General features: G+C 39.4%; 1 long non-coding RNA gene across 2 annotated transcripts; it reads right to left on the bottom strand.

The window, feature by feature from the left end:
• Nucleotides 1-1,411: 1,411 nt before the first annotated feature.
• On the bottom strand, nt 1,412-16,719 carry LOC146063473 (uncharacterized). Of its 2 annotated transcripts, none has more exons than XR_014471582.1 (8): nt 16,670-16,719; nt 13,986-14,099; nt 12,897-13,010; nt 11,778-11,891; nt 10,109-10,222; nt 8,396-8,509; nt 4,142-4,255; nt 1,412-1,626 (listed from the first exon to the last, which is right to left on the bottom strand). It is a non-coding gene; the product is annotated as an uncharacterized LOC146063473 (long non-coding RNA). The 2 variants fall into 2 exon arrangements; XR_014471581.1 differs by lacking the exon at nt 16,670-16,719 and adding an exon at nt 14,631-14,857.
• Nucleotides 16,720-18,352: the final 1,633 nt, after the last annotated feature.

Raw genomic sequence — 18,352 nt, 5'->3', positions numbered from 1 at the left:
TTAAAGTTGGCAACCCTGAATTAAGGGCCCCATACATCAGCAATTAATTGTGACAATTTTCAGATATGGAGATGATTGCCACAATTAATTTTAGATGTGTGGGCTCCCCCTTTTGGCAATCCCAATCAAAATCGCCAATCGATTGCTTAATCAGGTTTTTAAACATGTTTAATAATCTGGTATTATCTGCAGATCTTTTTTATATGTGTGGGCATTCCCAATTTGTCTTCTTCATCTATTTACATTATGAAAAGCTGAAATGACAATCGATTGGGCAATTTCCAGATATGAAGATGCAATCTTTAGATAGAAAAATCTGCTGATCACTGAAATAAATCTGTAATGTGTGGGCAAAGTCAGATAGATTGTAAAATACATTTATCTGGCCAAAAAATCCCTGTATCTGGAAATCCATAAATTGTGATTGCTGATGTATGGAGCCCATTACCCCTAAATATTGGGCATTTGATTTACTTGGTATTATTATATATAATTCACCAAGTACAATTTATATGTAATTCACTGTGTGTCTGTTACACCATTATTGTACACACTGCACTGCAGAGTGTCCACGCTGCTGTCAGCGTCATTATCTCGCCTCGTCCAGCCTGGACGCGCTCACCACTTTTCTAATATCGGTGTGCAGCATCTCTACTATATGGAGACTCTTCACTGCGGGTCATTTGGGTAGTTTCTCTTGTCATTATGATTTAAAAAGAGTAAACACAGTTGTTTGACCATAAATGGCTTCACCCAACCACTAACCATGAGTGAAATAAAAGTTTGTGAGTTGTCATTCATATTCTCTGACAAATGGCCAGAATATCACAAATTCTGCTAGGGTATGTAAACTTATGAGCACAACTGTACATCTCCTTTTTGTCTATGCCTTTAGACTGTGCTTTGTTGTATCCATACTCTCCAGGCACTTTGCCCCATTCCCCAAAAACACATATCCCAAAACATATTTAAACTAATGTGCTTTTTAGAGACACATATGATGCATGGTGGTCAATATATAAGACTTTAAACAGAAACCCACTACTACAGTCTGCTTGGCTTCCTAGATGGGGTAACCCACTGTTCACCCCAGGTCTAGACAACCCAACTTTCCGATTCATTTATCAGAAGGGGCTAATAGCAATTACGCAAGTTTTTGACCCAGGTGGCAAGCTCTTGTCTTTTTAGCAAATTCAAATAAAATGTTGTACTACCCAACCATAGTATGCATACCATAATGCTACTATTTCATTATATTTCTTCACTCCCAAATACTTCCCTCATTCATTCCCCCTGGACCCATTACACAGTATTATACAGAAATTTCTTCTGAAAAAAATTGAAACTAGATTAATATATAGAGAACTTCTCAAACCTTTGACACCAAAAATTTGGACACAAACACTTATTCAATGGGCATCAGATATCCCTTTATTTTGCCAAAAGGACAGATTATTATGTATCAAGAGAAAACTCTCCGGTCATCTTCCTTACAGGAAACGCATATGAAGACGTTGTACAATGCCTTTGTTTCCAAAAGTAAGAGACGTCCTTTTGTTCTTGATGATTCTGGGAGATGCCCAATTGCGGGTACCACTCTGCGATATTTTTCCAAAACCTATGGTCCTGCGGGCACATTAAAATATTTTGGTGTTAGATCATTAACCATATAAATGTTCTCTTTTCTCTGAGAGTTACCTTACACCCCCTCCCTTTGATGTTTGCTAAATGTGATGTATGGAATCTTAACACTCCCCAATGGCTGGTAATACCTTTTCTAGCTATTCTGGTCACTGCGGCTAAGAAATTAAATCTTAAATTATGTATCTATCTAGATGTACCCCCACCTTGCTTGATTTAAAACGTTTCATATCCCAACTGCTCCATTATGACAAATATGATGCTTTCCTTTGTTCCCGTAATATAAAGGGTTTTCACGGAAGGTGGAGTTTTTACTTCTTGCTCCTCTTGCTCCCCCCCACCCCCCGTTTCCTTATTTTACCCCCACACCTCCTCTTAAAGGGTACTCCCAATAACCACAAAGTAGGGTTCAAACAAGGTGTCTATACCCTTGGAACCTTCCCAACAGCCCAACTGACACCCTCTGCCTCCCCACTCACCCGCTGTCATAAGAACACAACCATTTTGTGAGACCATACCCTGGAGCATGTGCTCACCGTTTATGTGTGCAAAGGGACCCATACAGGGGCACATAAGCAAGAATCTTGCCTAGAACACATTGGTCATGCCCTGCCCTGTATACAGTGACTGCGGTGGTGGGTACTCCTGCTCTTTACGTGCATGTGTGAACCCCAGTTCATGCATACATCGCATGTGGTTCTTCTGCATTTGATGTATCCCGTTCCCCGCCGCCAGGATATGTGGCCTAATGCTGAGTAGAACACTAATTGGTATAAGGTGAACTGGGAAATAAATGTTTATATGTAACAATGTATTCTACAGGAGTTCTATAATGTACCTATATTGTACCTAATAGGACAGAAGCCCCGGTGTTCCTGCTCACTTCTCCCTAAGGGGCCTATGTATTAATGATTATTTGCATCCAGATATCAGGGGACCACAGGCGATATATGACACAGCCCCTTTATTTCTAACAGCAGCTGCAGCCCCCATAGGTTTTACAAAGCTTGGCCCCAGCAGCTAAGGCCATCTCTGGATGACATTAGTCTACAGTGACCTATGGGCTACCCTTTGCAGGATTTTTGGGAGAGGTGCCCCTGTCCCGAGGCTCCAGCTGGCGAATGCCGCAGGGGCAAAGAAGAAAGTAAAGGAGCCCATACACGCTCCGTTCTGGGCGTCCGTTCTGTACTTTTAAAGTACACATCGTATCGCATTGCATGCCTTGTGCATGCAATGCGATGCGATAAGATGTAAAGCTAGTACAAAAAGTATGTGCAGCACATACTTTTTGTACTGTACTATGAGATGCGCGGGAGCATTCATCTCATAGTACAGAATGGACGGAGCAGGAACGGAGTGTGTATGGGCTCCTTAAGACTCGTATCCATGTCAGCCCTCCTTCCTTACCTCAACCATATACATCCACCCCCTACCCTACTAACAGGCCTCTCTTGCTCTCTCCACAGCTTGTCGCCCGTCAAATGTTCAGTCCCCGGCCCACCTGATATGGATCACCAAGCCTGACATATGACAAGTGACATTGTATTGTCATTCAGAAGGATTTGCACTGTACATAATATACTGTGCATGTACAGTATTGCTAATATAGTATAATGGCTTCCTCTACCCCCATAATTGTCCTCCTGCACAGCACCCAGATATCAATGTTGAAATCATGTGAAATGTTCATTTGTTTTTTAACCCTTTATGTGCCAACATCTGTGAGAAATGTACAAATGACCCGCTATAAAAGCGAGTGTCGCTCCCATTTGTTATACACTGTAAATTTAAATAACATTTTTTTGTGTAAAAAAGGACTATATTTCCTATATAAGGTAAACATTACAGGTCATTATGATTTGCTGGGCAATTTTCACTCCTATTTGGACAAATTCACTTGGCACTCAAAAGGTTAAACAAAATAAAAATAAATGAGGGACACCCAATGCTGGTACATGGTACAAACAGAAGTGACTGCTTGTATAACATGCTTTATACATATAACGTGCTTTATACATAAAAGATAATGAAAGGTGGCACGGATGGTGAATTGGTTTGCATTACTGCCTCACAGCTCTGAGGTCACTGGTTCAATTCCCACCATGGTCCATAGCAACATGAAAAGAGCCTGAAATGTGAGGATGTAAGTATAGAGCAGAGATGTGAATGACACCCAGTCAATGAACTTATCAGCAGAAATAGGGGAGCATGTGGGTGGACCTTGGAAGTGGTTCCGTCCATTAAATCTATACAGTAGGTCCAGATTAGACCATTAATAATACATGCTATACAGTATAATAATACATGCAATACAATATAATAGTATATGCAATACAGTATAATAGTACATGCTATACAGTATAATAATACATGCTATACAGTATAATGATACATGCAATACAGTATAATAATACATGCAATACAGTATAATAATACATGCTATACAGTATAATAACACATGCAATACAGTATAATAATAAATACTCTTGTAAAACGTTACTTTAAAGATCTGCTTGGCTGCCATCATCGTGCACAGTTGTTCCAGCGAAGAGCGTCAGGTTCCTAATACATTTTATTTTCCCATTGGTATCCTGACAGCAACATATTCAGTGCTCTGCTCAATAGAGGACGAAGAAGTAGTTACCTTTCAATATATGCAGACAGGGCCATGTTTTCTGAGACGTATGTAGTAGACTCAATGGGGTTTATTAACTAAGATGGGAGTTCTGTTTCAGATGGGATGTTTCTATGGGCAACCAATCAGATTCTATCTATTACCTTCTAGAAGGTGCTAAATAAATAAGTTGATTCTGATTGGCAGCCCACAGCAACATGACGTTTATGCACAGGACTGAAAGAGCCTGAAATGTGAGTATAGAGCAGCGGTGGGGAACCTCTGGCCTGTGGGCTGTAAACGCCCCCCCCCCCCCCCCCCCCCCGTGTCCATTTTCAATGGTAATAATACATGCTATACAGTATTATAGTACATGCAATACAGTATAATAATACATGCAATACAGTATAATACATGCTATACAGTATAATGATACATGCTATACAGTATAGTATATGCTATACAGTACAATAATACATGCTATACAGTACAATAATACATGCTATACAGTATAATGATAAATGCTATACAGTATAATAAATTATAATACATGCTATACAGTATAATGATACATGCTATACAGTATAATACATGCTATACAGTATAATAATACATGCTATACAGTATAATACATGCTATACAGTATAATACATGCAATACAGTATAATAATACATGCTATACAGTATAATACATGCTATACAGTATAATGATACATGCTATACAGTATAATACATGCTATACAGTATAATGATACATGCTATACAGTATAATACATGCTATACAGTATAATACATGCTATACAGTATAATGATACATGCTATACAGTATAATACATGCTATACAGTATAATGATACATGCTATACAGTATAATACATGCAATACAGTATAATAATACATGCTATACAGTATAATGATACATGCTATACAGTATAATACATGCTATACAGTATAATGATACATGCTATACAGTATAATACATGCTATACAGTATAATACATGCTATACAGTATAATGATACATGCAATACAGTATAATAATCAGAGGCGTAGGGAGGGCGGAGCCACCGGAGCTCCTGCTCCGGGCGCCGATTGGTGGAATGGCGCCGCCGGCCCGCCCCCCCTCCGCAAATGATCCCTGCCTGATCACCATACACTAACGGGGGGCAGCGTGTGCCAGCGGCTGCCCTTCCCGTTGCCTGCCTCCTGCCCTGCTGCTGCTCGGTCCGGCTTCCGAGCAGCGCAGCAACACTCCATACCAGAGGCGTAGGGAGGGCGGAGCCACCGGAGCTCATGGTGCCGCCGGCCCGCCCCCCCTGCGGTCTGCAAAAGTTCAAGCATCATGGCAGCCGCCGGCGATGCGCACGCTGCCCATTAGTATAGTACTGTGAATCATTGTACTATACTAACGGGCAGCGTGCGCAGTTCCGGCGTCTGCCCTGCCCAGCGCCGACGGGGTCTTCAGCGGCGGATTGAAGATCCGAAAGTACAGACTCCGGAGGCTCAGGAGCTGCTGCTGCTGCTGCAAGGGAGGAGGTGCCCGGTGCACACACCATGGCCTGGTCCAGCTGTCACTGGGGTTAAGGAGGTCTCTCTCGTCTGCTCCTCTTATCCGCAGCCTGTGCTCAGCTGTCTGCCTGATCAGAGTTCATATGCTCCTCCCACATGTGACAGGCGTTTGCAGCAGTCAGACAACATGAGGAAGGTTATTGAAGTCACAACAGCTGCCTGGCCTGGGGGCTTCATTCTGGGGGTCCCATGAAATCTTGGACACAGTGCTTCAGTCCTAGAGGTGTGCAGGAATAGGTAAGCAGTCTGGGGGTCCTCAGGGTAACTATAATGATGCTTGTGCCTCAGTGTCTTATAGGTTGTTATATAGCGCAGCAAATTCCATTACAGCATGTTATATGGCGCATCAGATTCCGTCACAGTGTCTTATATAGCGCAGCAGATTCCGTCACAGTGTCTTATATAGCGCAGCAGATTCCGTTACAGTGTCTTATATAGCGCAGCAGATTCCGTCACAGTGTCTTATATAGCGCAGCAGATTCCGTTACAGTGTCTTATATAGCGCAGCAGATTCCGTTACAGTGTCTTATATAGCGCAGCAGATTCCGTTACAGTGTCTTATATAGCACAGAAGATTCCGTTACAGTGTCTTATATAGCGCAGCAGATTCCGTTACAGTGTCTTATATAGCGCAGCAGATTCCGTTACAGTGTCTTATATAGCGCAGCAGATTCCGTTACAGTGTCTTATATAGCGCAGCAGATTCCGTTACAGCGTCTTATATAGAGCAGCAGATTCCGTCACAGTGTCTTATATAGCGCAGCAGATTCCGTCACAGTGTCTTATATAGCGCAGCAGATTCCGTCACAGTGTCTTATATAGCGCAGCAGATTCCGTTACAGTGTCTTATATAGCGCAGCAGATTCCGTTACAGTGTCTTATATAGCGCAGCAGATTCCGTTACAGTGTATTATATAGCGCAGCAGATTCCGTTACAGTGTCTTATATAGCGCAGCAGATTCCGTTACATTATGTTATATAGCGCAGCAGATTCCGTTACAGCGTCTTATATAGCGCAGCAGCTTCCGTTACAGTGTATAATATATAGCGCAGCAGATTCCGTTACAGTGTCTTATATAGCGCAGCAGATTCCATCACAGTGTCTTATATAGCGCAGCAGATTCCGTTAGTGTCTTATATAGCGCAGCAGATTCCGTTACAGTGTCTTATATAGCAGCAGATTCCGTTAGTGTCTTATATAGCGCAGCAGATTCCGTTACAGCCTCTTATATAGCGCAGCAGATTCCGTTACAGTGTCTTATATAGCAGCAGATTCCGTTAGTGTCTTATATAGCGCAGCAGATTCCGTTACAGCCTCTTATATAGCGCAGCAGATTCCGTTACAGTGTCTTATATAGCGCAGCAGATTCCGTTACAGCGTCTTATATAGCGCAGCAGATTCCGTCACAGCGTCTTATATAGCGCAGCAGATTCCGTTATAGTGTCTTATATAGCGCAGCAGATTCCGTTACAGTGTCTTATATGGCGCAGCAGATTCCGTTACAGTGTCTTATATAGCGCAGCAGATTCTGTTACAGTGTCTTATATAGCGCAGAAGATTCCGTTACAGCGTCTTATATAGTGCTGCAGATTATGTTACAGTGTCTTATGTAGTGCAGCAGATTCCGTTACAGCGTCTTATATAGCACAGCAGGTTCCGTTACAGTGTCTTATATAGCGCAGCAGATTCCGTCACAGTGTCTTATACAGCGCAGCAGATTCCGTTACAGTGTCTTATATAGCGCAGCAGATTCCGTCACAGTGTCTTATACAGCGCAGCAGATTCCATTAGTGTCTTATATAGCGCAGCAGATTCCATTACAGGTTCTTATATAGTGCAGCAGATTCTGTTAGCCACGCCCCCAATTCATTACCGGGGGGGGGCGTGAAATATGCCCTTGCTCCGGGCAGCATGGCACCTAGCTACACCGCTGATAATAATACATGCTATACAGTATAATGATACATGCTATACAGTATAATGATACATGCTATACAGTATAATACATGCTATACAGTATAATACATGCTATACAGTATAATGATACATGCTATACAGTATAATACATGCTATACAGTATAATACATGCTTTACAGTATAATAATACATGCTATACAGTATAATGATACATGCTATACAGTATAATACATGCAATACAGTATAATAATACATGCTATACAGTATAATGATACATGCTATACAGTATAATACATGCTATACAGTATAATGATACATGCTATACAGTATAATACATGCTATACAGTATAATACATGCTATACAGTATAATGATACATGCAATACAGTATAATAATACATGCTATACAGTATAATGATACATGCTATACAGTATAATGATACATGCTATACAGTATAATACATGCTATACAGTATAATACATGCTATACAGTATAATGATACATGCTATACAGTATAATACATGCTATACAGTATAATACATGCTTTACAGTATAATAATACATGCTATACAGTATAATGATACATGCTATACAGTACAATAACACATGCAATACAGTTTTATAAGAAATAATAAATACTCTTGTAAAACGTTACTTTAAAGATCTGCTTGGCTGCCATCATCGTGCACAGTTGTTCCAGCGAAGAGCGTCAGGTTCCTAATACATTTTATTTTCCCATTGGTATCCTGACAGCAACATATTCAGTGCTCTGCTCAATAGAGGACGAAGAAGTGGTTACCTTTCAATATATGCAGACAGGGCCATGTTTTCTGAGACGTATGTAGTAGACTCAATGGGGTTTATTAACTAAGATGGGAGTTCTGTTTCACATGGGATGTTTCTATGGGCAACCAATCAGATTCTATCTATTACCTTCTAGAAGGTGCTAAATAAATAAGTTGATTCTGATTGGTTGCCCACAGCAACATGACGTTTATGCACAGGACATGCAATACAGTATAATAATACATGCAATACAGTATAATAATACATGCTATACAGTATAATGATACATGCTATACAGCATAATACATGCTATACAGTACAATAATACATGCTATACAGTACAATAATACATGCTATACAGTATAATGATACATGCTATACAGTATAATAAATTATAATACATGCTATACAGTATAATGATACATGCTATACAGTATAATACATGCTATACAGTATAATACATGCTATACAGTATAATGATACATGCTATACAGTATAATACATGCTATACAGTATAATAATACATGCTATACAGTATAATACATGCTATACAGTATAATACATGCAATACAGTATAATAATACATGCTATACAGTATAATACATGCTATACAGTATAATGATACATGCTATACAGTATAATACATGCTATACAGTATAATGATACATGCTATACAGTATAATACATGCTATACAGTATAATACATGCTATACAGTATAATGATACATGCTATACAGTATAATACATGCTATACAGTATAATGATACATGCTATACAGTATAATACATGCAATACAGTATAATAATACATGCTATACAGTATAATGATACATGCTATACAGTATAATACATGCTATACAGTATAATGATACATGCTATACAGTATAATACATGCTATACAGTATAATACATGCTATACAGTATAATGATACATGCAATACAGTATAATAATACATGCTATACAGTATAATGATACATGCTATACAGTATAATGATACATGCTATACAGTATAATACATGCTATACAGTATAATACATGCTATACAGTATAATGATACATGCTATACAGTATAATACATGCTATACAGTATAATACATGCTTTACAGTATAATAATACATGCTATACAGTATAATGATACATGCTATACAGTATAATACATGCAATACAGTATAATAATACATGCTATACAGTATAATGATACATGCTATACAGTATAATACATGCTATACAGTATAATGATACATGCTATACAGTATAATACATGCTATACAGTATAATACATGCTATACAGTATAATGATACATGCAATACAGTATAATAATACATGCTATACAGTATAATGATACATGCTATACAGTATAATACATGCTATACAGTATAATACATGCTATACAGTATAATGATACATGCTATACAGTATAATACATGCTATACAGTATAATACATGCTTTACAGTATAATAATACATGCTATACAGTATAATGATACATGCTATACAGTATAATGATACATGCTATACAGTACAATAACACATGCAATACAGTTTTATAAGAAATAATAAATACTCTTGTAAAACGTTACTTTAAAGATCTGCTTGGCTGCCATCATCGTGCACAGTTGTTCCAGCGAAGAGCGTCAGGTTCCTAATACATTTTATTTTCCCATTGGTATCCTGACAGCAACATATTCAGTGCTCTGCTCAATAGAGGACGAAGAAGTGGTTACCTTTCAATATATGCAGACAGGGCCATGTTTTCTGAGACGTATGTAGTAGACTCAATGGGGTTTATTAACTAAGATGGGAGTTCTGTTTCACATGGGATGTTTCTATGGGCAACCAATCAGATTCTATCTATTACCTTCTAGAAGGTGCTAAATAAATAAGTTGATTCTGATTGGTTGCCCACAGCAACATGACGTTTATGCACAGGACATGCAATACAGTATAATAATACATGCAATACAGTATAATAATACATGCTATACAGTATAATGATACATGCTATACAGCATAATACATGCTATACAGTACAATAATACATGCTATACAGTACAATAATACATGCTATACAGTATAATGATACATGCTATACAGTATAATAAATTATAATACATGCTATACAGTATAATGATACATGCTATACAGTATAATACATGCTATACAGTATAATACATGCTATACAGTATAATGATACATGCTATACAGTATAATACATGCTATACAGTATAATAATACATGCTATACAGTATAATACATGCTATACAGTATAATACATGCAATACAGTATAATAATACATGCTATACAGTATAATACATGCTATACAGTATAATGATACATGCTATACAGTATAATACATGCTATACAGTATAATGATACATGCTATACAGTATAATACATGCTATACAGTATAATACATGCTATACAGTATAATGATACATGCTATACAGTATAATACATGCTATACAGTATAATGATACATGCTATACAGTATAATACATGCAATACAGTATAATAATACATGCTATACAGTATAATGATACATGCTATACAGTATAATACATGCTATACAGTATAATGATACATGCTATACAGTATAATACATGCTATACAGTATAATACATGCTATACAGTATAATGATACATGCAATACAGTATAATAATACATGCTATACAGTATAATGATACATGCTATACAGTATAATACATGCTATACAGTATAATACATGCTATACAGTATAATGATACATGCTATACAGTATAATACATGCTATACAGTATAATACATGCTTTACAGTATAATAATACATGCTATACAGTATAATGATACATGCTATACAGTATAATACATGCAATACAGTATAATAATACATGCTATACAGTATAATGATACATGCTATACAGTATAATACATGCTATACAGTATAATGATACATGCTATACAGTATAATACATGCTATACAGTATAATACATGCTATACAGTATAATAATACATGCTATACAGTATAATGATACATGCTATACAGTATAATACATGCTATACAGTATAATACATGCTATACAGTATAATGATACATGCTATACAGTATAATACATGCTATACAGTATAATACATGCTTTACAGTATAATAATACATGCTATACAGTATAATGATACATGCTATACAGTATAATGATACATGCTATACAGTACAATAACACATGCAATACAGTTTTATAAGAAATAATAAATACTCTTGTAAAACGTTACTTTAAAGATCTGCTTGGCTGCCATCATCGTGCACAGTTGTTCCAGCGAAGAGCGTCAGGTTCCTAATACATTTTATTTTCCCATTGGTATCCTGACAGCAACATATTCAGTGCTCTGCTCAATAGAGGACGAAGAAGTGGTTACCTTTCAATATATGCAGACAGGGCCATGTTTTCTGAGACGTATGTAGTAGACTCAATGGGGTTTATTAACTAAGATGGGAGTTCTGTTTCACATGGGATGTTTCTATGGGCAACCAATCAGATTCTATCTATTACCTTCTAGAAGGTGCTAAATAAATAAGTTGATTCTGATTGGTTGCCCACAGCAACATGACGTTTATGCACAGGACTGAAAGAGCCTGAAATGTGAGGATGTGAGTATAGAGGTATAGAGCAGCGGTGGGGAACCTCTGGCCTGTGGGCCGTAAACGCCCCCCCCCCCCCCCCCCCCGTGTCCATTTTCAATGGTAATAACACATGCTATACAGTATAATAGTACATGCAATACAGTATAATAATACATGCAATACAGTATAATGATACATGCTATACAGTATAATACATGCTATACAGTACAATAATACATGCTATACAGTACAATAATACATGCTATACAGTATAATGATACATGCTATACAGTACAATAATACATGCTATACAGTATAATACATGCTATACAGTATAATAAATTATAATACATGCTATACAGTATAATAAATTATAATACATGCTATACAGTATAATGATACATGCTATACAGTACAATAATACATGCTATACAGTATAATGATACATGCTATACAGTATAATAAATTATAATACATGCTATACAGTATAATGATACATGCTATACAGTATAATACATGCTATACAGTATAATGATACATGCTATACAGTATAATACATGCTATACAGTATAATACATGCAATACAGTATAATAATACATGCTATACAGTATAATACATGCTATACAGTATAATGATACATGCTATACAGTATAATACATGCTATACAGTATAATGATACATGCTATACAGTATAATACATGCTATACAGTACAATAACACATGCAATACAGTTTTATAAGAAATAATAAATACTCTTGTAAAACGTTACTTTAAAGATCTGCTTGGCTGCCATCATCGTGCACAGTTGTTCCAGCGAAGAGCGTCAGGTTCCTAATACATTTTATTTTCCCATTGGTATCCTGACAGCAATGTTTTCAGTGCTCTGATCAATAGAGGACAAAGAAGTGGTTACCTTTCAATATATGCAGACAGGGCCATGTTTTCTGAGACGTATGTAGTAGACTCAATGGGGTTTATTAACTAAGATGGGAGTTCTGTTTCAGATGGGATGTTTCTATGGGCAACCAATCAGATTCTATCTATTACCTTCTAGAAGGTGCTAAATAAATAAGTTGATTCTGATTGGTTGCCCACAGCAACATGACGTTTATGCACAGGACTGAAAGAGCCTGAAATGTGAGGATGTGAGTATAGAGCAGCGGTGGGGAACCTCTGGCCTGTGGGCCGTAAACGCCCCCCCCCCCCCCCCCCCCCCGTCCATTTTCAATGGTAATAATACATGCTATACAGTATAATAATACATGCTATACAGTATAATAATACATGCTATACAGTATAATAGTACATGCTATACAGTATAATAGTACATGCTATACAGTATAACAATACATGCTATACAGTATAATAATACATGCTATACAGTATAATAACACATGCTATACAGTATAATGATACATGCTATACAGTATAATAATACATGCTATACAGTATAATAACACATGCAATACAGAATAATAATACATGCTATACAGTATAATAATACATGCAATACAGTATAATAGTACATGCAATACAGTATAATAATACATGCAATACAGTATAATAACACATGCTATACAGTATAATAACACATGCTATACAGTATAATGATACATGCTATACAGTATAATAATACATGCTATACAGTATAATAATACATGCAATACAGTATAATAATACATGCTATACAGTATAATAACACATGCAATACAGTATAATAATACATGCTATACAGTATAATACATGCTATACAGTATAATAATACATGCTATACAGTATAATAATACATGCTATACAGTACAATAATACATGCAATACAGTTTTATAAGAAATAATAAATACTCTTGTAAAACGTTACTTTAAAGATCTGCTTGGCTGCCATCATCGTGCACAGTTGTTCCAGCGAAGAGCGTCAGGTTCCTAATACATGTTATTTTCCCATTGGTATCCTGACAGCAACATATTCAGTGCTCTGCTCAATAGAGGACGAAGAAGTGGTTACCTTTCAATGTATGCAGACATATATGAGGATGTGAGTATAGAGCAGCGGTGGGGAACCTCTGGCCTGTGGGCCGTAAACGCGCCCCCCCCCCCCCGTGTCCATTTTTAATGGCCGCCCAACGGCTTGCCCGGGCTTCAAGGAAGGGGGAGATCTCGCGAGAGGAGTCTTCAGCAGCAGCCGGAGCATGGGACGGAATGGGTGACGCTGCCAGCCGGTGCCTGGGATTTGAAAGTGGCTTATATGCATATGGCCCCGGAAGGTTTTTTACACATGGTAAATGGACCTTGCAACAAAAAAGGTTCCCCACCCCTTTTATGGAGCATAGCTGTGAATGACACCCAGTCAATGAACTTATCAGCAGAAATAGGGGAGCATGTGGGTGGACCTTGGAAGTAGTTCCGGTCGATTAGATCTATAGGTCTAGATAGACTTTCAATAAGTCTAGCCCAAAAGGTCGACATGCAATACAGTATTATAGTAAATACTCTTGTAAAAAGTTACCTTAAAGATCTGCTCGGTTGCCATCATCGTGCAGTTGTTCCAGCGAAGAGCGTCCGGTTCCTAATCAGGTTGGGGGGGGGGGGGGGTAGGAAAAGCCTTCCGTATGCCTGGGGAGAGGGTGTAGTGCATGATGGTGCAGCACATTATTTTTTTTGGGGGGGGGTTGCAGCGCAGGGCGGAGGGGTACATCAAGAGGTAATGGGAGGTAGAACAGAGTCATATAGACTCTTTTCTACCTCTTATTACCCCTTGCTTTAACCCTTCTACCCTATGTTGCTCTCGCTCCACTGCTTCTACTCTGTATTGCTTCCTCCAACCCTGGGCTGCTTCTCCAAATTCCCACAAAATGCCACTAGGGGTACAGTTCAGGGTAGAAGGGGTAATACAAGGGGTAAAGGAGGGTAGAATAAAGTCAAGCACAGTGCTTGACTTTATTCTACCCTCCTTTACCCCTTGTATTACCCCTTCTACCCTGAACTGTACCCCTAGGGTCGTGTGCAGTGGGAGCAGCATGAGGTGTAAAGGGTAGGAGGGAGCAAAATGGGGTGGAAGCAGTGGAGTGAGGATAAAAGAGGGAGTTAAAGGGGTTTACTGAGCAAGGGGGGGAGGGGGAGTAGGACGTGGAGGCCAGAATACCAGGGCGGAAGTTGTTGGAAGTGTTTTACGAGGTGGTATGGGCGGAGGAGGAGTAGGACGGGGAGGTAGTGGAGTAGGCGGTAATGCCAGTGGGGAAGGGGGGATACCAGTATAGGTCACAGCTCGGAATGGCTTGGATGATGGATTGTTTATTACACATTGTAGATATATTTTTAGGAGAGCAGCCTTCATTTCTGGTAGTCCAGTTTTTGCACGAGACGAGGGTATTGCAGAAGATGGCGGTTCTGCAGGTGTTGGTGGTGGCACAGTTGAAGGTGCAACAGGTGCTCCATTGGCACGTATGGCATGTGCTGCTTTGGGTGCTGCACATGGTGGTGGTGGTGCAGCAGCTGTACTTATTGAGGTGGCATTAGATAGATTTAGCACAGTACTAGGTGCTGTAGTACATGGGGGAGGTGTTGCATGTAGTGGAGAGGCTGGAGGTGGTAAAGAAAGATGGGGGATGTGGTAAAGAAAGACAGGGAGGTGGTAGGGAGGAAGGAGGGTAGAACACATTATAATCTGATTAGAAATTTATAATGAACTCTAATGTCAATATTTGTAAGTAGATGGTTCATGGAGCTATGAATAGGGCAGTAAAGAGTCTCATCTGGCCCAGCTACTTATTCAGGGGGCGTGACCTAATTGCAGGAGCTGTACACCCTTATACTAAAATACAGAAACGATATTACACTAAGCTCCTCACTGGCCACACTGCCGCCAAGCACACAGCAGCATGTGCTGGGCGGAGAAGAGCTGCTGCAGCTGCCAGGTACCGGGGCCCCAGTTCCCCCCCTCCATCAGACCTGGACCCGGGTAATTACAACCTCCTCTATTGGTGCCACTGGTTATATGCACATGCAGGTCCCCCTTTAATACGTATAATTACTAAGATGGAATCAAGCTTGTAGGGTATAGAAAGTCGTCAAATACTGTACTGATGTATATGAATAAAAATGAGAATAAATGCATGCATTACACAATTATATGAACGTGTGCGTGTGTGTGTGCACACTAAAATAAGTGAAAAAAAGATTTCAGATCTACTATAAACTGAAATAATTAAACCAGTGAACAATTATAAAAAAAATACAATAATATAGATAAATATATGTCCAAATAAGGAATAGTTTCAAATGGTTACCAATACCAATATGTTTTAATTAATGAGGTGTGTTGTGATATGTATGTGAATACTAAAGTGTGCTGTGTGTAATATAATTTTTTTTTAAGTATCATAACATAATGGATATACATTAAATCCATATATATTACAGAAGTAAGTACATCATTTATAAATTGAATATGTTATAAATATTCCAATAAACATACAATACTATTAACATCCCTGGTAATCCCCTGTAGTCGATTTCCCGAACAATAAAATTATTCTCCATATATACCTTTCTTTTTTCTCCAACAGGTAAACATGACTGTATCAGATGGTTTCCAGTTGCATGAATGTCAAACATCAACTGGAATAGCATTTGTGTTCTAAGTGATGACATCACAATCTGCTAAAGACTGGGCAGAGCCAGGTGACTCCAGAGAAAACAGAGGTCAGAGGTCACACTGGCTGAGGCTGTAATACCTTCATTCCTCTATTGCTTGCCTGCCCATCTTCCTCAGCGCTGTCCTTTCAAAGGGCCACCTCCCAACCCTCAATTCATACACTGACAGGATGTCGTCTGCAGTGGCCCGCCCCCCCCCCCCCTTAATTAATTAATTATACTTTTTTATTTACTTACATGCTCGATGCCTAATGGCTGCTGTGTATAGCTACCTTGTGGGCATAAGTTCCTATCAGGTGACGGTGCCCTGTACTTGTCATTTTCCTCACTAACACATACAACTATATATTCACATACCATATACACACACGCACAGCTACATACACCGCGGGGGTGGGGTGCTGGGGGGGGGGGGGTAGCGTGACCCAGGCCCCTCCTGCAGACCCAGTCCCCAGGCTCTCTCACACACATAACTAAATAATAAAATAAATAAAAAATCTATATCATCTATATATATATGTCTAGTGTCTGATTGTGTGTCTCCGAAACACTGCCATCTGTTGAGTGTAACTACATCTCTTTCTCTCACACATGCACAAACACAGAAGCAATCACATGGTAGCAGACTAGCTTTCGAAGCATTTGCTTCAAGCGTGTTAAATAGTAAGTAATAAAGATGTAAGGGGCAAATGCAAAAATTATTTGGGAGCGGTGTCCCATATTGCACACACATATACATAGCACATCACACACACAGTGTCCCGCGGACGGACGGGGGCAGTTGGGGAACAGGAGATCGCTGAAGAGATACCATGATCCTGTGCACAGCATCTCTTCAGTGCAGGGAAGAGGGAGAGACAAGGTAATACCCCCTTTGCATGAGGCCTGCCCATTCTCTCCTTTTCCGTGGCGGCTACCCTTCGGCACGGCAGGCTCCGATAGCAAGATGCAGTTGCGTAACTAGAGTTTTGCAGCCCCAGTGGTGGCGGGGGAGGGGAGCAGGTGCCACCAGGGCGCAGGATCACGCTTCTCCGACTCTGGCTGTCGCTTCTCTGGATCTATGAATCTTTTGATGATCACACAAACAAAGCATGACTAAACACAAAAAGGGTGCTTGGAGTCTGGGAAAATTAACTTTTCAACAATATATATTTCTAATACTCTTAATAGTTTGGAAAAGAATCAGGGCAGGTAACCTGCACGGGACCAGTCAAATCACAGTATTACAGGAGCAAGACGAAGATGTTATATTTGTATTTTTAGCATTTGCTTTTGGCAGGGCCTAGGGCCTAGGGCGCCGGCACCTGGAGGGTGGCAGTTCGCCCCTCACCCCCAGCGAGCTGGGGAAAAAACTTGCTGGAGCGGTCAGGGGTGTCCGTGCGGCAGTGGTACCTGCGGTCAGGGGTGTCCGTACGGCAGTGGTACCTGCGGCGCCGTCATGTGTATAAAGCTGGCTGCGGCCGGCGGGGTCCCTGCAGTGAATAGAAAATAACTAGTGCTATTTGCGCAGCGGCGCAGGAAGCGCTAGTTATTTTCTATTCACTGCAGGGACCCCGCCGGCCGCAGCCAGCTTTA

The sequence above is a fragment of the Crinia signifera genome, chromosome 3 (genome assembly GCF_055691185.1).
Source record: "Crinia signifera chromosome 3, ASM5569118v1, whole genome shotgun sequence".
In the NCBI taxonomy this organism is placed as follows: Eukaryota; Metazoa; Chordata; class Amphibia; order Anura; family Myobatrachidae; genus Crinia; species Crinia signifera.
Note: the sequence above shows the minus strand (reverse complement) of the source record. Positions and strands in the feature narration are given on the sequence as shown.